Raw genomic sequence first — 24525 nt, forward strand, 5'->3', positions numbered from 1 at the left:
TTAAGCAGAACATCAGCATTCTTGCAAGTTCCATATCCACTTGGCTTTATAACTGTAGCCAACTTGAGAGCAAGGATGATGTCACAGTCAGTAGCTGCTATAGGAACAAGAGTATCAAAAATGGCACAGCCCAAAAAGAGTTTATACAACACTAGAATCTCTAGAATACCACTGGCATTTAGTCTTAATATTTACTGAACAGAATGTAACCTAAGTATCATCTCCCAGAATCTTGAACTCTTTTAAATGCTGATAAGTTGAGGCCTTATATTGTACAGTATATTAACTCCCCTCAAACAAAGGCTCAAATTTTTTCATGTCAGGAAAAGCCTCTCCAGGTTCTACAATGATGGCCTTTGTTTTAGAAACACTGGTGAACATTCTACAGAGTCAAGTGTAATTGCTATAAAAGCTGGTGATATCACAAAATATTCAATATAATCTTAATAAGAACTGCTAAACGGTGTATATCTGTATATTTTTCCTGTACATGCACACACATATTTCTAACTCTAAATAACATTAAGTATCATGGTGTTTATGGAAACTCTTAGGTGAAATTTCTGTATCACCACTGTCAAATTCCCAGTTGTGAGGATTTCCTATTCCCCAAATAGTGAGCCTAATCATGGCGGAGCAGCACCTAGCTGACTTAGTGATCTCAAAAAAAGCTAAGCAAAACTCATCCTAGCTAGTGCTTGAAGGGGAAATCCCCAGAAAATCCCAGGCTTGTAGGCTGGACAGGGAAGTGGAAAATTTACCCCAGAAGGCAAAAGCAAACCACTTCCATATTGTGGCAAGAAAACTATACATATGTATCCATCAGGCATTGAGCTCAATATCTTTACAACTTCTTTAAATGTAATGGAATGTGATTCTAAGTAAACCAAATAAGCATATAAACATATATACATGGAAAATTCACAGATATTCTGTGGTGCTATATGTGATTACAATTATATATGTACGGTGCTTTCACTATAGAAGGTTTCAGAAGCATGACATTTTACTCCGGTTCCTTAGACTTCACCAAAGATTTTTCTATATTTAGTTTCTACAGTAAACAAACATATGCATTCATTTGGTCTCCAAAATAACTTGTCATGAGGCCCAAGAGAAATTATCCAAACACAACTCTGGATACAGGTAGTTAGAAAGAAGTTTCCTTAGCATATAATGACAATTCTGTTTCTTCTTACTGGTTTAGTGGCCACTAAAACTAGGAAATTAATAGTTGTGTGCAAGTGCTCCTGTTCTCTTCTAGGACTATTTCACTCCTATTCATCTGATTCAGAACCACCTTAGGCACAAGGGTACCAGTAAAGCACTTGTGACAATGAGGGTCAACAGCGGCATAATGGCCCCCTTTCCTCTCAATAATGTCTTACTGCTTGGAAAGACGATCAGATTGACAGGCAACTCTGATGATCAACAACATCAAGATAAAAACTGAAAAGGAGAAAGACAGGACCTACCTAATTCACAACAAAATGAAGCATGGAACATTAAAGACTAATAAACTGCTTCTGTAATTTCTGCTGTATCTTTAGAAGGCACAGAACAAATATGGACAGAACTACATCTTACACCCAGAGCCAGTTTGGTGTAGTGGTTAAGGCACCAGGCTAGGAACTGGGAGACCTTGAGTTCTAGTCCTGCCTGAGGCACAAAGGCAGCTGGGGGACCTTGGGCCAGTCACTTTCTCTCAGACCTAGGAAGGAGGCAATGGCAAACCACTTCTGAAAACCTTGCCAAGAAAACTGCAGGGAGTTGTCCAGGTAGTCTCTGAGAATTGGACAAGATTAAACAGATTTAAAAAAAAAACATCTTACAAAGGCAATACTAGACCTGACCCAATTTTGGCAGGGTTAGGGAGGAAGGCACTTACGGAGCAGAATCAGCAAGCCAATTAAGGAGTAAATTCCATTCTTGGCTCCCAGAGCAGGACTCCCTGACTCAGCTCCCATCCTGGCTTGCCTAAATAATGCCTAGTTGTGCCCTTAGTTTGAGGAGGTCATTTCATCTACAGTTAAAATAATGGATCAATGATACGATTAGACACCTACTTTTACTAACAAATAATGCCTTAGGACAGACCCTTTGCTGCTAGTAAAATATAAAGTTAAGCTTTTGATTCTATAAACTAGGGTGGGATGTTGTTTTTTTGGGGGGGTTAACTAATATTTGTTTAGTCAATTTAAAACATTTATATCCTATGCCGTGGGTGTGGTGGCTCAGGCTTGTTGATCGGAAGGTTGCAAGTTCGGCGGTTCGAGACCCGAGTGCCGCGTTGTCATGAGTGCCGTTGAGCTAAAGTCATCAGCGCAATGGCACACATGACAATGACAAGGAAATAAGTGAAGGGGCACAAGTTAAGTAGCCATCAACCCACAACGACTAACGGCTAACAAACAATAGCTAAACGAATCACGGAGCCACCCAAGCCATCAGCGGCAATACAACGGGGATCGCCCAGCTGAAAGCAATCAGCAGAAGAATGGAAACCTGAGGATGGGCGATCCTGGAAACCCTCAACCAACGGCAGGGCAACGCATGGGACAAAGGGGGGTGACGTGACCGTGAGCGAGGGGGCGCTGACCGGCGCGGGGTATTTAAACCCCGCACCGGCGCGCTCCTGTCACTCTCAGCTTTTTTCTACCAACGTTGTACCTGCCCTGAAATAAACCAGAACCTGATTTGCAAACCAGCGTCTGAACGTTATTCAGAGGTAGGCAGCGCATGACATAAAGCTGAGAGTCATAAACTCAGCCTCGCCGAGCCCCACCGGACGACAACGAGCCGCGGGAGGAGTAGACGGCGAGAAGACCAGCAAGATGAGGCCGGAACGGCGCGGGCAAGGAGGGCGAGCCGCGCGGCAAGAGACAGAGGAGGACCGACCGAGGCCAGAGGCACCGCGGACTCCCGGAGCCATGGACGCCCACCCCACCCGACCCGAGCCTCAGCTCCAACCCCAAGGGGAGATGGCGACGGAGGCAACCCGACCGCGGGAGGGAGCAGCACGACTTCCGAAACCAGCGGAGGACCCCGCGCCCCACATCGCACCCCAGCAACGGGCGTGGAGCGACAGCCCCACGGTGCTCAACACGGAGGAGGACGACGGAGACACCCATCAGACGGAGGAGGAAGCGGACCCGCGGCGGAGGGACGATGAACCCCACCGGCAACCCACCCCCGAGGACGCGCCAACGGAACCGGCCCCAGCGGCGGCGCGGGCTGTGGACGAGGAGGCACGAGCTGAACTCGCGGCCATGCGGGCTCAGCTGACGGAACTCCGGACCATGCTCCAGGCGCTTATGCCCCCCGCGCCACCCAACGACGTCCCCGCACAAGCCCACACCCCGAGCGAAGCACCGAACCCACACGGGCCAGCGGAGAGCCAGCAGACGGCACAGGCGGCCGACACCACACCCCGGGAAGCGAGAGGCGGGGCCGCACAAAACGCCCGGGCCCCAAAGGACTTCCCCATCTTCTTCGATGGGACCCCCTCAAAACTCTCGTTTTTCGTTACCAACGCTAGGGAGTTCATGGGGAGGCACGGACACTCCTATGACTCCGAGGCCGACAAGATCGCCGCCGTGGCGATCAAACTCCAAGACAGGGCGGCGGACTGGTACGTCCAACTGTACGAGTCCAGCTCCCCCGCCCTCGCCACCTTCCCTGCTTTCATCAAAGAGATGAAAAACTACTTCGAAGACCCCCTAGCTAAAGTACGGGCGAAAAGCGCACTCCAGAGACTTAAACAGGGCACACGCACGGTCCCTGACTACGCCCTGGAGTTCAAAGCCCTCGCGGGAAAGGTCTGCGACTGGTCTGAGACCACCCTGCTGGAAATCTTCAAAAGGGGGCTCAACCGCGACGTTCTCCAATGGGCCCTCTACCGCGACGACCCAGAAACGTTACACGGGTGGATCCACCTCGCGGGGAAAGCCGAACACGCGCACCGCACCTTCCTTATGACAACCACGGAAGACACAAACTATGTCGGGAAAAAGGTACCCGCACCACACGGGGGGATGGCCGGCCCCATATACCCAAAAAAGAAGTTCAACCGGGAGCCCTGCGGGAGGTGTGGCAAATTAGGGCACAAGACGGCGGATTGCTTCGCCAACCGACCGCCGACCAGCGCGCCCAAGCCCGCCCCGAAAATTAGCCCCAAACCACCCAACCCGGGGCCGCCCCCTCACCGCCGAATGACCGTGGCCACAGCGACACCGGAAGAGGGCTGGGACGCTTACTGGGGGGAAGAGGACAATACCGACCCCGACCAGCCGGCGGGAAATGCTCCCCGCTTGCTCTGAGACGCGTGGTGAGGCAGGCGGTGGGACAGCAACGCGGACCACCTCAACGAAACGACAAAAGCTCCGTAATATTGGCAGCAATTCAACTCTCTGCCGGCAACGGAGCCACCACGGCCGCGGCACTAGTGGACTCGGGGTGCTCAAAAAACCTCATCCACCCCGACCTAGTCGCCAAACTCGACCTCCGCTGCTTCCCCCTCCCCACGCCGCTGGCATTCCACCAGCTGGACGGCTCTACAGCGGGAGGGAAACCAGCCACGCTACAAACCGAGCCGGTCACCCTGCAAATGGGCACTCACACCGAGCGCACATCGTTCGTAGTCACGCCCATCGGACGGCCCATTGCAGTCCTGGGGATGCCATGGCTCGCGAAAAACAACCCGCGGATCAACTGGGCGACCCGCACCTTCACATTCGGCGACGGCGAGTATCGAGCACCAGTACCAGCTGGCAAAAGCAACCCCACGGTAGGACGAGCGGAGGCGACCACACAAGACAACGCCGCTACCACAGCAGACCTACCAGAACAATACGCCGACTTCTCCGAGGTCTTCGGAGAGGCAGAGGCAGACCAACTACCCCCCCACCGCAAGACGGATTGCCGGATCGACCTACTGCCCGACGTCCCCCTACCTAGACCAAAGATCTATTCGATGACCCCGAAGGAGATGGCAACCCTCCGGGAGTTCATCGATAAAAACCTAGACAGGGGATTCATAGAGCCAGCATGCTCACCGGTCGGAGCCCCCGTCTTATTCCGGGAGAAGAAAGACGGGACCCTACGGCTCTGCACCGACTACCGGGGCCTAAACGCGGCTTCCCTGTCCAACAAATACCCCTTACCCCTGGTGAAGGACATGCTCGCCCACCTGTCCACGGGCAAAGTCTTTTCCAAATTGGACCTTCGCGAGGCGTACTATCGCATCCGAATCAGGGAGGGGGACGAATGGAAGACGGCGTTTAACTGCCCCCTAGGCGCTTTCCAGTACAAGGTACTGCCCTTCGGACTCGCGGGGGCCCCTGGGGTGTTCATGCAGCTCATCAATGAGGTACTGCATGAACATCTGTTTAAAGGGGTCCTGGTCTACATCGACGACGTCCTCATTTACACAAAAACACACGAGGAACACGTAACCTTAGTCAGGCAAGTCCTCGACAAGCTCAGAAGGGCGCAGCTCTATGCAAAGCCTACAAAGTGCGAGTTTCACAAAGAGCGCCTAGACTATTTGGGGTATCGAATCTCCGGGGACGGCATCGAAATGGACCCCGCAAAAGTCGAAGCGGTGCTAAACTGGGAGCGGCCCCGCAACAGACGGCAACTACAGAGCTTCCTGGGATTCGCGAATTTCTACAGGTCCTTCGCCCGGGGGTTCGCTGAGATAGCCCTCCCCTTAACGGACCTCCTCAAAACCAAAGGGGTGGGGGACACCCGACGCGCCAAGAACCCAGGCACAGTGCTGAATTGGACTCCCGCGTGCCAGACCGCATTCGACAAGCTGAAAGCGCTGTTCACGACGGAGCCAATCCTCGCGCACCCGGACCCAGAACGGCCGTTCGTGGTCCAAGCCGACGCCTCAGACTTCTCCCTGGGAGCCATCCTGCTACAAAAAGACTCCACGGGGCTCCTGAAACCATGCGCCTACCTGTCAAGGAAGTTCTCCGAGACAGAGAGGCGATGGCACGTCTGGGAGAAAGAAGCCTTCGCGGTGAAATCGGCACTAGAGACATGGCGTCACCTACTCGAGGGAGCCACCCAACCATTCGAGGTCTGGACGGACCACCGGAACCTCGAGGCCCTACGAACGCCTAGACGCCTTAGCCCAAAACAGGTCCGATGGGCCCAATTCTTCAGCCGCTTTGATTTCCAGCTGAAGTTCATGCCGGGCAAGAAGAACTTCCTGGCCGACGCCCTCTCCCGGCTGCCCCAAGACGAAGAGCCCGCCCCAGACACCATTGGGACGGTCCTATCCGCCTCGCAACTGGGGATGGCCGTGACCACCCGAAGCGGCGCACGGAGGCAGCTCGACGCTACGGCGCAGCCGACGGCGGGACAACCGGCGACGGAAAGAAGCCAACCGCAACTACCAGGGGGAATGCGCACGGACCTCGCCGCCGCCCTCAAAACCGACCCCTGGTTCCTGGCAAACCCCGACAAGGTAACGATGGCGCAAGACCTGGCATGGGGGGAAGGCAGAATCTACGTCCCGGACTCGCAACGCCAGGCGATCTTGCATAGGTCACACGACGCCAAGCAAGCGGGACACTTTGGGTTCCTCAAGACCCTACACCTAACACGGCGCCAATTCTGGTGGCCCGCGCTCAGGCGAGACGTAAAAACCTACGTGGCGTCCTGCCCAACGTGCGCTAGGGCCAAACGGGCACCAGGCAAACCCGCGGGGCTATTGCAACGGGTGGCAGAACCCTCCCGCCCATGGGAGGAAATCTCTATGGATTTTATAGTGGACCTCCCACCCAGCCAGAAGAAAACGGCCATTTGGGTGGTGAAGGACTACTTCTCAAAGCAGGCCCACTTCATCCCCTGCACGTCGGTCCCATCCTCACAACAACTAGCCAAACTCTTCCTCATCCACGTGTACAGGCTACACGGATGTCCCGCACGTGTGGTGACCGACAGGGGCACACAGTTCACCTCCAAATTCTGGCGGGCCTTCCTGAAGCTGACGGGGACCCAACAGGCCCTATCTACGGCTTGGCATCCGCAGACGGACGGAGCCACTGAGGTTCTTAATGCCACCTTAGAGCAATTTATACGATCATATACGAACTACCACCAAGACGACTGGGCTGAACTGCTCCCGTTCGCCGAAGTCGCATACAACAACGCCGTCCACACGAGCACGGGGAAAACCCCGTTCGAAGTAGTCTCGGGGCGCGACTTCGTCCCCATACCGGAGCTACCTCAACCCCCGGAACCCCAGGTGGACGCCAGCGACTGGGGACGGAAGATCGCGGAAGCATGGCCAGTAATCACGGCGGCGCTGAAGGAGGCACAGGCTGCTTACAAAGAGCAGGCCGACAAGCACCGGCGCCAACAACCGACGTTCCAGGCGGGGGATATGGCCTATCTCTCCACCAAGTTCCTAAAGTCAACCCAACCCTCGAAAAAACTGGGGCCTAAGTACATCGGGCCGTTCCGAGTCACGCAAATAGTGAACCCGGTAGCAATACGCCTGGACCTGCCACACAACCTCCGGAGACTCCACCCGGTGTTCCATACCAGCCTCCTAAAACCGGCAACCACCTCCCGATGGCACCCAAGCACGCCACAGCCCGCACCGCTAATGATCGACGGGCAACACCACTTCGAGATCAGGGACATCCTCGACTCCCGCAAGCAACGAGGAACTCTACACTATCTGGTCAGGTGGAAACACTTCCCCCACCCGGAATGGGTGGCGGCGCACAACGTTAACGCGCCTGACCTGACCAGAGCATTTCACCGGGCATACCCCGACAAACCGCAATCAAGGTCAGCAAAACCAACCCCCCCCCCGCAGGCCCCCCCCCGCCTCCCGTGCCCCAAGGGAAAGGGCCCCCCCCAAGCCCGCGACTTGGGTGGACCTTCCCCCCCCCGGGACTCACTCCCCCCGCCCCGGGCCCACGGGGTGGTGACAAACGATCGCCAGCGCCCTCCCCCCGCCCCCCGGCCGCGGGGGAGTGGCAAGCAAGTCAACAGGGCAACCTGGGGGCAACGCCCAGGAGACACAACAAAGGCGACGCACTCTAAATAAGAAAAGAAGGGCCCTACCTGGAGCTGAGCAGCACCCGACCAGCCACGCCTCTCGCCTCGCCGAACTGAGCCAAACAAACAGGGTGTGGTTGGAGCATGCGCACGCCAGGTCAGAACCCGAGCATGCGCACCATGGACACACCCTGGGAAGGCACGTGGTAGAGGGAGGAGCAAAGGGAGGGGCGACAACTACTCCGGCGGGAACTTTGAAAAAAAAAAAAAAAAAATGTGGCGTTTTGACAGCTCCACGGGGAAAACCAAGAAAACCGGGGGAGAACACTATTCGAAAAGGGGGCAGTATGTCATGAGTGCCGTTGAGCTAAAGTCATCAGCGCAATGGCACACATGACAATGACAAGGAAATAAGTGAAGGGGCACAAGTTAAGTAGCCATCAACCCACAACGACTAACGGCTAACAAACAATAGCTAAACGAATCACGGAGCCACCCAAGCCATCAGCGGCAATACAACGGGGATCGCCCAGCTGAAAGCAATCAGCAGAAGAATGGAAACCTGAGGATGGGCGATCCTGGAAACCCTCAACCAACGGCAGGGCAACGCATGGGACAAAGGGGGGTGACGTGACCGTGAGCGAGGGGGCGCTGACCGGCGCGGGGTATTTAAACCCCGCACCGGCGCGCTCCTGTCACTCTCAGCTTTTTTCTACCAACGTTGTACCTGCCCTGAAATAAACCAGAACCTGATTTGCAAACCAGCGTCTGAACGTTATTCAGAGGTAGGCAGCGCATGACACGCGTGATGGAGTGAGCTCCCGCCCTCACCCCAGCTCTTGCCAACCTAGCAATTCGAAAGCATGCAAATGCCAGTAGATAAATAGGTACCGCTTCAGCGGGAAGGTAACAGTGTTTCTGTGATTGTCATGCTGGCCACATGATGCAGAAGTGTCCTTAGACAACGCTGGCTCTTCGGCCATGGAAACAGAGATGAGCACCACCCCCTAGTGTGTCATTAGACACAACTAAAACGGGAATCTTTACCTTTACCTATATCCTATGCCGCCTGAAAGACTCTCAGAACTTATCATTTCCACTCAGTCTCTTCTTTAATATATTAGACTATGATACAGCTTGAGTCCCTTCAGCTATTTTGGAAGGCAAATATAAAAACATCCATATGCTGCTTGAATATCCATGTGATGCAGATGCTGTAGAATCTACTGCCCACATACTAACATACTAACTGTACTAATGCTTTTATACAGATGCTAGAGTCTGTTTTATTCCCCTAATCTGGTAAAATGCACAAGTAATTCTGATACCTTCTACATACAAATTCTTCTTTCCCATTAGAGGGACTCTGCCTCCATGGATGCTGCCAAATTCGGTTCTGCTGACAGCAGGATAAGATCCAAATTGACTAATCCCCATTCCTTAACATAGTACAATTGTGGCTAACTTTTGAACAACAAAAGTATATGTATATAGATAGATTTTATTTTTTACCTACCTCTGTCTTAGAATTTTAGTTTTATGTCTTAGTTTTAGACAAATAACACTCTGTTTGTTAGCTTTAGAGACACAGTAGATACTGGTAATAATAGTGGTAATAATATTCAACACTACCCTTTTATCTTGTTTTATTTATTTATTTATTTATTCTATCCCACACTTTTATTTTTAAATAAATAACTCAGGGTGGCGAACATACCTAATACTCCTCCTATTTTCCCCACAACAACAACCGTGAGGTGAGTTGGGCTGAGAGAGAGGGACTGGCCCAAGGCTACTCAGCCAGGTTTCATGCCTAAGGCGGGACTAGAACTCAGAGTTTCCTGGTTTCTAGTCCGTTGCCTTAACCACTAGATCAAACTGGCTCTAGTGGTTTTATATCTGGCCTTCCTCTTTTACTTTTAAACAGTTTGTTAATTGTTTTGCTTTATACTGGTCTTTGACCAAAATAAACTTTGAATTGAACTGACACAGCTTTTATTATTAGATTTTTATCCTGCCTTTTTATTCCCCCACACCCCCACCCAATATATATATTGGTCAACTCAAGTTGGTAATACCTAATACTCCTGCCTCCTATTTTCCCCACAACAACCACCCTGCAAGGGAGAGAGTGGCCCAAAGTCACCCAGCTGGCTTTCATGCTTAAGGCATGACTAGAACTCACAGTCTCCTGGTTTCTAGCCCGGTGTCTTAACCACTAGACCAAACTGACTTGAGTAGAAGGAATGATTAAAAAGGAGAGTTTGGGCAAACTGCTTAGCAACCACCATGGTCACCATGGTTATATTATTAACCAAGTTCCTAACAGACCCCTCCCCTGAGGCAGATTGTCCATCTGGACAGGGCCACCATCTATTTCAAGCTCTTTGAGATGATATGCACTGTAGACATTTACCTAGATTCTTGAAACAAACCCCATTCTTTCCTCCTTCCATGTGGCCCTGGCTAGCCATTTTTGTGTTATCTTTTACCATGAGCTAGTTAGAACATCAGCTCCTACTGCAGCCTTCACCACCACTCTAGTACCTAAATAGCCATTTCTCTCCAGGATGGTTCAGTTAGTTAACTATGACAACACATAGGAGGGACCCCAGAAGCATCTGGCTATTTTTCCTTCATCATGGAGTTGATCCCAAAGCAGCTGAACAGAAGGTGACCCATACACCTTTGTGAAGGAGGAAACTTTCTAGAGTGCAGGGAAGAAGAGCCAATAGCATAAGGTGCCTTTCTCCAACTAGGTTTCCTGTCAACAGATTCTAAACCTACTACTATGTACTTACTAACATAGTAAATCTAACAAATGAATGAATGAATGCCATCTTACCAGGCTGGAGAAGTCATTCTGCTGCCACCTATTGACCAAGCCTCCCAGAGCGAGCCATTCCTAGGAAATCCTATGGGACTCAGTACTAAGGCTGTTCCCTCTCCCTGCTCTCCCTTAGGGGAAAGAAAAAGGACATGTGCCTCCAGAAGCCGCTGTGGTACAGTCTGGTTGTTCCCATGAGCTTCCTGCCAATAAAAAGTCATTCAAAACAGTTCCTTTCAGCTTGAGACACACCGACTCCCTCTTCCCACCAGCCTGGATAATCCCAAGAAAATACTGTCTGTCCGGTTTTATCAACCTGTGCAAAAGGGACTTTCTGAATCTGGCCTTGGGTTGCATGCTGCATTTGCCAGCAACATTTATGCTGCTTCTGTAAGAAACCAGAAGAAGTGGAAAGCACAGTTCCGTACTTATTTCCTTTGTGCAGTTTTTCAAAGGAAATCAAACTAGAAACACATTTGTTTTCCCCAGAGGAATTGACTGCTCCAGTTTCTCTATTGGTACCTCATGCTGTTGCTAGGCTGCGGTCTCAGTTGTTAGAGATTTTCACTCTCCCCCTCTAAATGTGTCTGTGAGAATTTCATTCGTTTGTTAAACACACCTCTGGAATTATCTTCTGATGTTCCTTAAATGTGAGTCACCTAATAAGCATCTTTGGTTTTCAACCTATCCTAGCAGGCCCTGGGCCATCACTGGAGCACGTATTAAGAGCTTATGCTTGCCAGTGTGCATTGATTCAGAATGGTGCAAAATAGTACATGGTCATTCTTGTGCTAGCTTTCTTTTGTTGCTCTCTTAATAATGTCATCCTGATTGGGGCATTTCTGCTCTACAAATGTATGGTGATATTTCAAATGGCAACACACACACACACACAGTGTGTGTGTGTATGCTTTTCTTTTTATTTCAAAAGCATGAACCAGTTTAATCTGATCTGAAGCTCTCCACAGTCAAGTGCTAGAGCATCTTTTTGATATTAGAAGTCTGCCCAGAAAAATTGAATATATTTTAGCATGCGCAGAAGGCTTTTCCTCCATGTCTCTGAATAACAGAGACATTTTCCTACAAGAGGGCTTACTAGTCAGATGAGTGCAACTTGTTAGGAAAAAAAATCCATCTTAGATTATGATGTTACTATATAAAAATAGTAAATTAAAAATAAATACATCAAAACAAGGTTGGATACAGGTTTAAAAACAGACAAATTACACAACACAATAATGCTCAAAATTCAGCTTCATCAACCTTTATCATATCTAGGACTAGCACATACCAGACAGGGCAAAACATATACAAACTCTTACAAAATACTAGAATAATAGAAATACTAACTCTTAGGAACACTGTTTAATCCAATCAACAAAGAGCTCACTTAGAATTTGTATCAAAACTTCTATAATGAAGCAATTTTTAAACTTGGGCAACAGCTTTCAAAATTAAACTTTGTTAAGCAGTGGCCAATAAAAACTGCAGATTTTTATTCCATCTTGCATTTTTGAAACCTATTTATTATGGAGGGAATTCTATTGAAAAAGAAAAGAAATACAGTCCATTCCAGGGACAATATATTGTAACCCTAAGAACTGTAAAGGGAAATCCCACTAACTCAGTAGAAAATAGAATTGCTGGAAATTAAAACTATGCTCATACATTTGATTTGTGCATTGGAAAGAATGGTTCTGCATGCCCAAAGCTGTGAAGAGGACAGGGAATCATCCTGAAAATAAAAATACATGAAACCTAACAGCTGTCCATTGTCAAGCCTCAGCACAACCGGGTTAAATCCTCTTCTCCCTCTCTTGCAATTGCAGCATTGAGAAGAGGGCAGCCATTCCCCAAACCACCAGTTGCCCTAGGCCTTGAAAGTACTGTGAAGTTACATAAACATTGTTCCCCTCTGAAAAATAAAGGAGTAAGAAATGAAAAGCAGAATGTTTACTAAGACCAGACAAAATTGGGGGACCCTAAAGCCCTGCAGCTTCTGTTGCAGAGACAAACAAAAAACAAACAAACAAAAAAACTTTTGGAGATTCCAAAAGTTAAGAAATGAGATGAAAAAAGCACTCCTCTATCACCGTATATGTAATCACACTCACATGGTACAGCTTTTATGTGAAATCAGACTGGCTACATTCCCCCTATCTGAAAGTTTCTGATGAGCTAGATATCCAATCACAAACTACTTAATGTTTCGTGATTTTTCGTAATAAGAAACATTGTTAACTTGCATGATAATCCTACACTCCATATGGGTATATTTGTCTATTTTCTGTTGTAATTCTAAAAGGACTGAATATACAACACCTTACTTAAATCCTTAATGCAGCAAGCAGAATTACTGAAATAAAATTAGGACTGGCTAACCTTCATACATACACATGCGCCCAGCGGACATGTTTGGGATTCAGTTTTCTAGGGGACTGAAGCACTTGGAGATTTTTATGATCTGTCCAAACCTCAAATGGATGAGGGGGTCCTTCTAAGAGGTGGCCCCAAGTTAGCAGTGCGTAGAGGACAGCAAAGGCTTCCTTCTCCCTGTCATGCCAGCATTTCTCAGTGTCAGTGAACTTGTGAGAAATGTATGCACAGGGACGTAATGCCCCATGATTGTCCTTTTGTAATAAAACACAACCAATTGCCATGTCAGATATATCAGCTTGGATTACAAGGGGCAAGGATGGGTCAGGATGTTTTAAAATAGGCTCTGAGATGGTCAAAAGCTTATTGGCATTCTGCAATCCAATTTAGCACCACCCTGTTTTTTTTTCTTTTTTTTCGTTCCCCTTTTGTTTTTAACAAATCGGTAAGGGGCAGAGCAATTTGGGCAAAATTTGGAATAATTGCTGATAAAAATTAGTGAACCCGAAGAACCTTTGTAGCTGCCTTCTTGTTTTGGGTGCTTCCGAGCTAAAACATCCCATACTTTGCCTGGGTCCATTTCTGTGCTTTCACTGGATATTCTATACCCCAAGTAGTCTAACTGTTGTTTATGGAATTCACATTTAGACAGTTTAGTGTACAGCTGAGCTTTCAGCAGTCTCTTTAAGACCTCCCTGACCAATTTTACATGGCCAGCCATGTTTTTGCTATAGATTAAGATATCGAGATACACGAGCACCCGTTTGTATAGGAAATCATGGAGAACCTCATTTATTAATTGCATGAAGCATCTGGGGGCTCCCCTCAACCCAAACGGCATCATGAGGTACTCAAAAGCCCCTAAGGAGCAATTAAAAGCAGTTTTCCATTCATCCCCCTTTCTTATGTGCACACGGAACTAGGCTTCCCGTAAATCCAACTTAGTGAAAATTTTCCCTTTTGACAAATGGGCCAACATGTCTTTCATCAAATGGAGAGGGTATTTATTGGAGGTGCAAATAGCACTGAGACCCTGTAGTCCATACAGAGCCATAAAGATCCATCTTTCTTGGTGCAGAACAATACAGGGGCATCTAGAGGAGAATTGGCAGGTTGGATGAAACCTCGCTTCAAATTCTTGTCAATGAACTCTCGTAAGGCTGCCTCCTCTTTGAGAGTCATAGAATAAATCTTTGGTTTGGGAAGTGAGGCCCCTGGTTCCAGCTCAATAGCACAGTCAAATTTTCGATGGGGTGGAAGTTGATCGGACTCGGCTTCTCCAAACACTGCTGCTAGGTCTCTATACAGTAGTGGGATCTGGGGTTCCCCCGGGGCTAGGTTGGGCTTCGGGAGTTCCGCTATGCCAGCCATTGGTTCTAAGTCTGGGGGCGGCTCAGGTGCCAGTCACCGCCCATAAGCCCCATCTGTGAACTGCAACTGCCCTGTCCACCTTGGGATTCCTTTGCTTCAGCCATGCTAACCCCAGTATTATAGATTGATGTGCTATAGGGGCCACTAGGAATCTCAGAGTCTCTTTATGAGTCCCAATCCTCATCTCCACCGTTTCAGTGTAAAATTGCATGGACCCCCCTGCATATCTGACCCATCCAGCTGGGTAAAAGTCATGGGGTTTTTCAACTGGCCAACCCTCAGTCTATCCCATTACTACTGCAGGGTGCATTAAACATTGAGTACAACTAGAGTCTAAAAGTCCCACTAGGTTTGCACCCCTGACAGTTCATAAGGATTTGATTCTAGTTCCCACTAAGATACTTGGGCATGGTCCACTCACCATTGTATCAGGGTGCCCGTTGTGTTGAGTTGTCGCTGCCTGTCCTTGGGCACCATTCAGGACAGGCAATTCCAGTTTCCCTGCATCTGGAATTCTTCATCTGCTGAGTTTTCTTCGACTTCAAATAATTCTGCCAGCACGAGCTCAGTGCTGAGGGAGCTGCCACCTGGTAACTTGGGCTTGTTGCTGGGAGGTTTCTGTTGTGGAGCTGCATTGGATAAGGGACACTCAGAAATGTGATGACCTTCTTTGCCGCATCTGAAACAAGTTCCACTTCGGGCATGCTGTTCCTATTTTCTCTCCCAGGCTCAGCGTATCACTTTTTGCTCAATATTTGCTGGAGCAGTGGGGTTGCATTTCTGGATTGCATGAAGGCATTGCTGCAGCTTGATTTGCATTCGGGTTTCTTCCACTTCTTCAGCCAGGCAAATCCACCCTTGCAGTGTGTTTGGCTTGTTATGTGCCAAACACCACTCCAGGATTTCAGATTTCAAACCAGCTCTAAAATACTCAATTTTCAGCGACTCTAGCCGATCAGTCATTTTGCTCACTAACTTCTTAAACTCGGATGCATACTTTGATACCGACTGGTTCCCTTGTCGAAGGGTTTGCAGACTGGTTCTGGCCTGAATCGTGATTAGGGGGTCCTCAAATCGAGTTTACAGCACAAACATAAATTCATCGAAGTCCTCCAGTTCCAGGCTTCTGCTTCAAATAAGTCCACCACCCAGTCGGCTGCTGCTTCTTCTAAATGGGCTGTCATGTACCAGATCTTAGCCTCATCATCTGGAAAATCTCTCCCCAATTCATTCATGAATCCACACACCTGATTCATGAACCAAGCCAGCTGCTTTGGGTTGCCCCCGAACTTCACTTTCAAATCCCGTATCCCTAAGCCTCCACCACCAGCTCGCTGTCCCATCTCTGGTAAGTAATATGCAGGCTGGGGTCCAAAAGAGGTGGTGCTCTGGTGATCAGAGAAATATTCTTCCCATGGGCTTCTTGAGATGTTTGGCCCGGTAGTTTCTGTTGCCATATGCCACATCTGTTGGCTAATCTCCTTGACTGCACTTTGCAACCCGGACATGCGATCCCCAATCGCTAACACCTCACATTCCACTCTTCGGATTCTTTCACCGGATTTGGACCAAGACTCTCTCCCTGGTTACATGCCGGTTGGCCTCCAGGTCTGTGCTGCACCCAATCTCACGCAACCATTTGTCTTTCGAATCCCACATCAAGGGGTTTGGACAATATTCCACTTCTGAGAATTGGGTTTTAGGTTGTGCTCCTAACCTCCGCAGCCCTGCTGAGGGGTGATTAAAGTCCTCTCTAGGCTCAGATCTCTCCAATAGAATTCTTCTCATCTGTGGCTCCTTGCCACGTGTGTCAGAGGCTTCTTCAGTGGGGAAGCTGCTTGTGTTGGGTGCCAGCTCACCCCCAGTAAAACCGGTCAGTAATTCTATCATATTGGGGTTGCTCATCATCTGCTGTTGTAGATCCTCAATTCCTTTGGGATACTGCTGGGAAAGTCTCCCTCTCCCTGAGGGGACACTTCCAGCAGCACCCTTGACTGCTGTATCATTCATCCCTGAAACAATCAGGGGTTGCTCTGTCATTGGCAACCGGGAAAGTCTCACCCCTTCTGAGGAGACACCTCCGGCCATGAAGATGAGTTCTTCATCTTGTCACTCATCCACCACAGCTGGATCTCCAAAGTTGCTCAACAATGCTGGATCCACAGAAGGTACTGCTTCCTCAGGGCAGGTTGCCATTATCTTTGATTCAGAGCTTTCTGTGATGGTCCCAGTACCAGGATCTTAACTTAAGGAATTCTCCAGACAGTTCATTAGAAAGCTAAAGAATCAATTTATTAAAATCCGACTATATACAGGACAATTGCAAAGCTCTGAATAATGTTTTGGCGCCAAAGAATTCAAAGTAGTTCCTTCCCTCTGACATCATCCTTCCTCCCTGCCTCACAAACAAGCTCTTTCTCACTCCTGATGTCATGAGTAAGGATGGCGAGCAGGGGGCTCCCTTCCAGACTGTTAAGCGCATGCGTAGCACTGAGGAATTGGTGAGCCATTCCAAGAGGCGCAGATTGGGACCGCCTTAACCTGCGGGGTTTATATGGCTGGGTTTTTCCCACGCTTGTTCAGTTTGTTAGGATTACTGTTATGTATTAGCAAATAAACATTAGAGAACAGTTCCCTGTCTCAGAGTGTTTCCTGGGAGTCAGGACACCTGATCTCCCCCCTCCCAGCTATAGGTATCTTATCAGTTCATCCTTGGCTCTAATAGTTTGTGAAGCAATGTGCTGAAGCATTCTCTCTGTGTGTGAAGCTGCAAATCTGCAAAGCTGACACGGGTTTGTTCTCCCTCAGCTGATGCGTGTAGCAGGCTGATACATGTAGTAGTGCTTTATGGCAGGCATGCAAAGGGAGCCAGACACTGTGACTATTACAAATGGGGCAATGTTTCTGATCCTGATGAATGTCCTAGAAAGGTGAATTTAAACAACAGATGTAAAGAATAGAAACTGGAAGGATCATGAAAGTGCAGATCTTGTATCATATGAAGAAACTGACTACATTTTAGGGTAGAGAAGAGAATGGATACATAGATACATTAATGCATTCTCCTCACATTATTTACAGTAATCAAGGAACAGAACAAGGTGCAAGGTTATAAATATAAATTCAGGTTTAATTCTGAATAGCTACTTTTAACATTTTCTAGAACAAAAATAGAATTTAGTGGACAAGTCTGATGTGAGATGGACAAACCCTGTCTCCTTAACTGAAGTAGTTAAGGTACAACTCTAGCCTTTATATTAATACTCATCACTGAAAATATTGCTTTCCTTTTCCCATTTCTGTGACTTCTTTCATAGAATGAATTAAAGACTGCATATGAGATACAGTACAATTGGATAGGGAACAGAAGATGGCCTCTGCTGCTCAAATCTTGGGATGCTTTACCTTCCCGCAACACTTCCACCACCACCCTGGATCCAGGTGATAAGTTAAGTGTGTGAAAGTTTGTGCTGGCTGGGGAATTCTGGGAGTTGAAGTCCACACATCTTAAAGTTGCCAAGGTTGAGAAACACTGGTATAAATCAATGGTAAAACAAGAAGTACAAATGCAAAAAAATTAAACATGTGTCACAAGCATTTGCTCAGTCCAGCAATTAGTTTTATATTAGAACTAAGTTTACTTTTTGCACAAAAATATCACTTGAGGTTCCCCCTTCCCCAACCATACACAAAATGTTCATTTTAGCATTCCCAATTCAGTCTTTTTGTTGTTTCCATTATACAACTGGGAGTAAGAAGCCTTCCACTGATCCATTGCCCATCTCTCTGAAATTTACCAGGTGATGCTAATCTACCTTTTGCCTGTCTTTGACTTATATCCTTTGGAATCTTTCAAAAGACAGCTAGTCTATGAGTAGGAAATTCTGTACTGCCACTTGACAGGGTATTAGTAAAAATTTACAATGTAATGATTGCTACAATACCTTAAATTCTTTTCCCTAATCCATTCAATTAACTGTGCAACCTCATTTTATGCATATTTGCTATTTTCAACCAAGTGGGAGGCCATCCACCCTCAAGAAAAGAGCTGAGATGCCATACTTCATTACAGCAAAAACAGAAGACACCCCCAACTCCTAAGGACAGGTATAGATGTAGCAAAGGAAAACTTGTATCCACTGGCTCCCTTGAAATTAGATGCCAGATTTCCGGAGACTATAAATCAAGTTATAATTGTCTATTTCCCAGGATACATATCATGTTAAGGATGTTCATACTTAAAAAAAATCTTTTTAAAAGGAAGCATTTTTACAGGTACATCCCAAAGAAAGAGAAAACCAAGAAGGCAAAATGGCTGTCTGCTGAGACACTAGAAGTAGCCCAGGAAAGAAGGAAAGCAAAAGGCAACAGTGATAGGGGGAGATATGCCCAATTAAATGCAAAATTCCAGAGGTTAGCCAGAAGAGATAAGGAATTATTTTTAAACAAGCAATGCATGGAAGTGGAAGACGACAATAGAATAGGAAGGACAAGAGACCTCTTCCAGAAAATTAGAAACATTGGAGGTAAATTCCAAGCAAAAATGGGCATGATCAAAAACAAAGATGGCAAGGACCTAACAGAAGAAGAAGAGATCAAGAAAAGGTGGCAAGCATACACAGAAGACCTGTATAGGAAGGATAACAATATCGGGGATAGCTTTGACGGTGTGGTCAGTGAGCTAGAGCCAGACATCCTGAAGAATGAGGTTGAATGGGCCCTGAGAAGCATTGCTAATAACAAGGCAGCAGAAGACGACGGCATCCCAGCTGAACTGTTCAAAATCTTGCAAGATGATGCTGTCAAGGTAATGCATGCTATATGCCAGCAAATTTGGAAAACGCAAGAATGGCCATCAGACTGGAAAAAATCAACTTATATCCCCATACCAAAAAAAGGAAACACTAAAGAATGTTCAAACTATCGAACAGTGGCACTCATTTCACATGCCAGTAAGGTAATGCTCAAGATCCTGCAAGGTAGACTTCAGCAGTTCATGGAGTGAGAATTGCCAGATGTACAAGCTGGGTTTAGAAAAGGCAGAGGAACTAGGGACCAAATTGCCAATATCCGATGGATAATGGAAAAGGCCAGGGAGTTTCAGAAAAACATCTATTTCTGTTTTATTGACTATTCTACAGCCTTTGACTGTGTGGACCATAACAAATTGTGGCAAGTTCTTAGTGGTATGGGGATACCAAGTCATCTTGTCTGCCTCCTGAAGAATCTGTATAACGACCAAGTAGCAACAGTAAGAACAGACCACGGAACAACGGACTGGTTTAAGATTGGGAAAGGAGTACGGCAGGGCTGTATACTCTCACCCTACCTATTCAACTTGTATGCAGAACACATCATGCGACATGCTGGGCTTGAGGAATCCAAGGCTGGAGTTAAAATCGCTGGAAGAAACATTAACAATCTCAGATATGCAGATGATACCACTTTGATGGCTGAAAGCGAAGAGGAACTGAGGAGCCTTATGATGAAGGTGAAAGAAGAAAGTGCAAAAGCTGGCTTGCAGCTAAACCTCAAAAAGACCAAGATTATGGCAACCAGCTTGATTGATAACTGGCAAATAGAGGGAGAAAATGTAGAAGCAGTGAAAGACTTTGTATTTCTAGGTGCGAAGTTTACTGCAGATGCTGACTGCAGTCAGGAAATCAGAAGACGTTTAATCCTTGGGAGAAGAGCAATGACCAATCTCAATAAAATAGTTAAGAGCAGAGACATCACACTGACAACAAAGGTCTGCATAGTTAAAGCAATGGTGTTCCCTGTAGTAACATATGGCTGCAAGAGCTGGACCATAAGGAAGGCTAAGAGAAGGAAGATAGATGCTTTGGAACTGTGGTGTTGGAGGAAAATTCTGAGAGTGCCTTGGACTGCAAGAAGATCAAACCAGTCCATCCTCCAGGAAATAAAGCCAGACTGCTCACTTGAGGGAATGATATTAAAGGCATACTGTCTGAGTGATCATTGAAGATACATACAATTTTCACACAGCTACAGGCCAAACATAATTGTCTTATAAAAGAAGGTGAACATCCTGTCTAGATAGCTTTCAGAGAAATGTGGCAAATCCTTAAAAATAGGTATTTCTTCAAATTCCTCAACCTGAATTTCACCAAAGGAATTTTAAAAACAAATCCAATTATAAAATGCACACATAGCTAATTAGTAAATTTCTTTCTAAAATTTCCAGCTTTTTCAGCATTATTTATGGATCAAAGCTCAGATAATATACAGTAGCTGCATGCTGAAATTCAATCAGCTTATTCTAGTTCAGTTGGGTCCACTGAGAATTTCCTTCTTAGCCAGGAAAACATCTCCTGACTTGGCATTCCCTATGGACTACTTCAACATTACTTGCTCAGCCTGTAGGAACAAGTTTTCAGTTGGCCCATTTTGATCTCTATATATTTCAAAAATGAACATGCTATAGCTACAAACTGAATTCAAAAACCTACAGCTGTCGTGAAATGCAAAAAAACAATTAACGATGAATTTGGCACTTAATGATAGTGCGAATGTGACAAGCTAGCATGGGTATAACCCCGGCACAGCAACCCGCAGCGCTTCAGATGTTAAACACCAACTTTCCTCTTGTTTGAACGTTGGCAATGACATACAATCTAGAGGAACACTGCTTGCCAACCATTTCTGTAAGTCATCACAGACTGAAAGCCATTGCCAGCACAGACCAAGGGGTCTTCAGTGAAACTCAACAGCCAATGTAATGTAGTGCTTAAAGTGTTGGACTAGGACTGTGGGAATCCAGGTTCTAGTGTACCCTCACCCATGGAAGCTCACTGAGTGACTTTGTGCCAGTAATCCTCTCTCAGTCCACATACAGGGAAGAATGCAGTATACATCACCTTGAATACCTGGAGGAAAGATGGGATACACATCTAACAAATTTAATAATAATAATAATAATATAATAATAATAATAATAATAATAATAATAATTCCTCCAACATACCACTCTGTGAAAAAGTATTTGCCCCCTTTTGAATTTTTGAATTTGGCCTATCTTTGTCACTGAATGTCATCAGTGCTTGATGTAGATTCTACTGATATATAAAGGGGACCTGAATGAACAATATTTGTTATTTTCATCTACCCAGCTATAATTCATAATGTTGTAATAGTAAGAATTGCTAGTCTCTCCATTAAAAATTATTGAGTATTTTTACTACATCTTGTTATTACTGTATGTCCTATATCTGAATTGTTGTTATTGAACTGACACATTAATCTGTAATATGTTTGTATCTTAGTATAAACTGTATCTTGAGGATAGAATCGCTTGGTGGAAAAGGAACAGAATCACTTTTGAGACAAAACAGTGAGTCCTTGACTTGGACTTTCAAAGATAAGAGTAAAGCTCCATAGTGTTGTCACCTAACTATTTCAGTAACCTATTCTCTGTCTCATATAGGACAGCATTCTCATTGCCCTGACTTGACATCTGGTTCAAGAGGGAAGGTACAATAGCTTTCTATTCCAAGATTGCCTGTGCCTCTCTTGGGATGAAGCAATCAATCCAATATTTTATATGTCGTTGTGCGGCCTTGTTTTTTCGTTCAGTCGCTTCCGACTCTTCATGACTTCATGGACCAGCCCACGCCAGAGCTTCCTGTCAGTTGTCAACACCCCCAGCTCCCCCAGGGATGAGTCCGTCACCTCTAGAATATCATCCATCCACCTTGCCCTTGGCCGGCCCCTCTTCCTTTTGCCCTCCACTCTCCCTAGCATCAGCATCTTCTCCAGGGTGTCCTGTCTTCTCATTATGTGGCCAAAGTATTTCAGTTTTGCATGTGGCCCTGTATCAAATCTAATATTCTAAATTAATAACACCCTTGCTAATGAACAACTTAGATTAAGCATTAAAGAGATTAATGCATTCATCTTGCAGGTGGATTGGTCTTCAGAAATAGTTAGGAAGATTGTCCAATTTTGTCTGATTGCAATCAACCTAGGAGGGTTCTAGGCTTAGCCCTGGAAATGTTCATGGATGATTTATTTCTCTTTAGATACAGTTTGATATACATTGTATTAATCATTTAGCTTTTACTGTAATAATTACCCATTTTGGTATTATGTGACTGGGTTATATCGGTTCTGATCTCTGTTAATAAATTAATAATAACGTTGGTGGAGGCTGTGGATGACAAATAAATGCACATAAGAGAGTGGTTGCTGCAAAACATGAGGGTGAGAGAAAGGTATTATATAATGGGTACAGAGAGAAAAAGATAGTTTTAAATAATATCGTCAGAGAAAGCACAGAACAGGTAAGGTTAAAAGAAGCAGAAAATATATGGAGTTATTATGATATAAATATTGTACTGGAAATGGGTCGAAAGGGCTAAATGTGAAGCCTCCAGTAGAATGAATGGAATTAAGAATAAAAATAATGTAATTAGTTGGGATGAAACTGAAGTGAAGGAATGCTGGAAGAAGTATTTCAGAGATTCGTATGGGAATGACAGTGATACACGAAAGAGTGGAATTGAAACAAATGCTATAAATATTAGTATTTTAAAAATTGATGAAAAAGAAATCACAGATGCTGTAAGAATGTTGAAAATGGTAAGGCTGCTGGTATGGATGATATAACTGGAGAAATGATAAAATATGGATGTGATTTGATTATGGAATAGCTGAGCTACCTGTTCAATGTACGTGTGAGTTCTACATTTGTGCCTCATGACTGGAAGAATGTTGTTATTGTTCTCCTATACAAAGAGAAATGTAGCAAAAGTGAATGCAAAAAACTACAGGGGGAGCGGTTTCATTTGGTAAATATTTTTCTGATTTGTGGAATTCTAATTGAAAGAGTTTGAAGGAAGAATGACCAAAAGCTGGGAAGTACACTGTAGCTTTATGGCAGGCAGAGAGTGTATAGACCAGAATTTTGGCTTTTAACAAGTCACTGAGAAGTGCATGAAATTGAGAAAGCTTACTCCATGTTTGCTATTGAAAGATTATGGTAAGGTAAAAACATACAGTATGACAAACTAAAAGTGTGACACCATTGCTACACGAGCTGCATTGGGTGCCAGTTTGCTTCTGGGTCCAATTCAAGATGTTGGTTATCACCTTTAAAGCCCTACATGGCATGGGGCCAGGTTACCTGAGGGACCATCTCATCCCCATGACATCAACCTGTCCCACCCGGTCATGCAGAGAGGGCATGTTATGGACCCCGTCCGTAAGAGAATTCTGTCTAGTGGGGTCCAGGAAGTGGGCCTTCTCTGCAGTGGCTCCTGCTGTCTGGAACATTCTGCCCCCAGAGGTGAGGCTAGCCCCATCACTCCTGACCTTCTGGAAGAACCTGAAGACCTGGCCCTGCCGCCTCACCTGGGGTGGGAAGGGGAGTAGTTATTCCTGGGGGTGGCAGGCACCCTAGAGTTCTCCTCACTGAATTAGATCGCTTATGGCCACTTGGATTTTATATTTATATTTATATCTCCTGCCCTCTGGAACATCCTTCCCCCAGAGATAAGACGGATTCCATCTCTTGTGGCCTTCCAAAAACAACTGAAGACCCAGTTTTGCCACCTCACTTGGGGCAGGGAGGAAAGTAATCACCCCTGGAGATGGTTAGCACCCTAAAATGGCCTCTTTAGAATATAGAATATCACATGAGTGACATTCTAACTATCATTGTCATCTGGATTTTATACCGTAATTATTTATTTATTTATTTGATTTGATTTCTATGGCCGCCCATCTCAGCGAGTGACTCTGGGTAACTTACAACAATAAAACTATAAAACAATCAGAACAATTACAATTAAAACAGTTAAAATATAAAATAAATACAAAATAAATATGCATGGCTACCAAGCAAGCAATGCATGAATGTTAATACAGCCAAGAGATGGGACCATCCACATGCTTGAGGCCCCAGGCCCGGG

General features: G+C 46.2%; 1 protein-coding gene across 8 annotated transcripts in view; it reads right to left on the reverse strand.

Annotated features, from left to right (window-relative positions):
* Nucleotides 1–24525, reverse strand: part of ARHGAP44 (Rho GTPase activating protein 44) — a 130173-nt gene that overhangs the window by 57901 nt on the left and 47747 nt on the right. The window lies entirely within an intron of this gene.

This window comes from Candoia aspera, chromosome 2 (genome assembly GCF_035149785.1).
Source record: "Candoia aspera isolate rCanAsp1 chromosome 2, rCanAsp1.hap2, whole genome shotgun sequence".
Taxonomy (NCBI): domain Eukaryota; kingdom Metazoa; phylum Chordata; class Lepidosauria; order Squamata; family Boidae; genus Candoia; species Candoia aspera.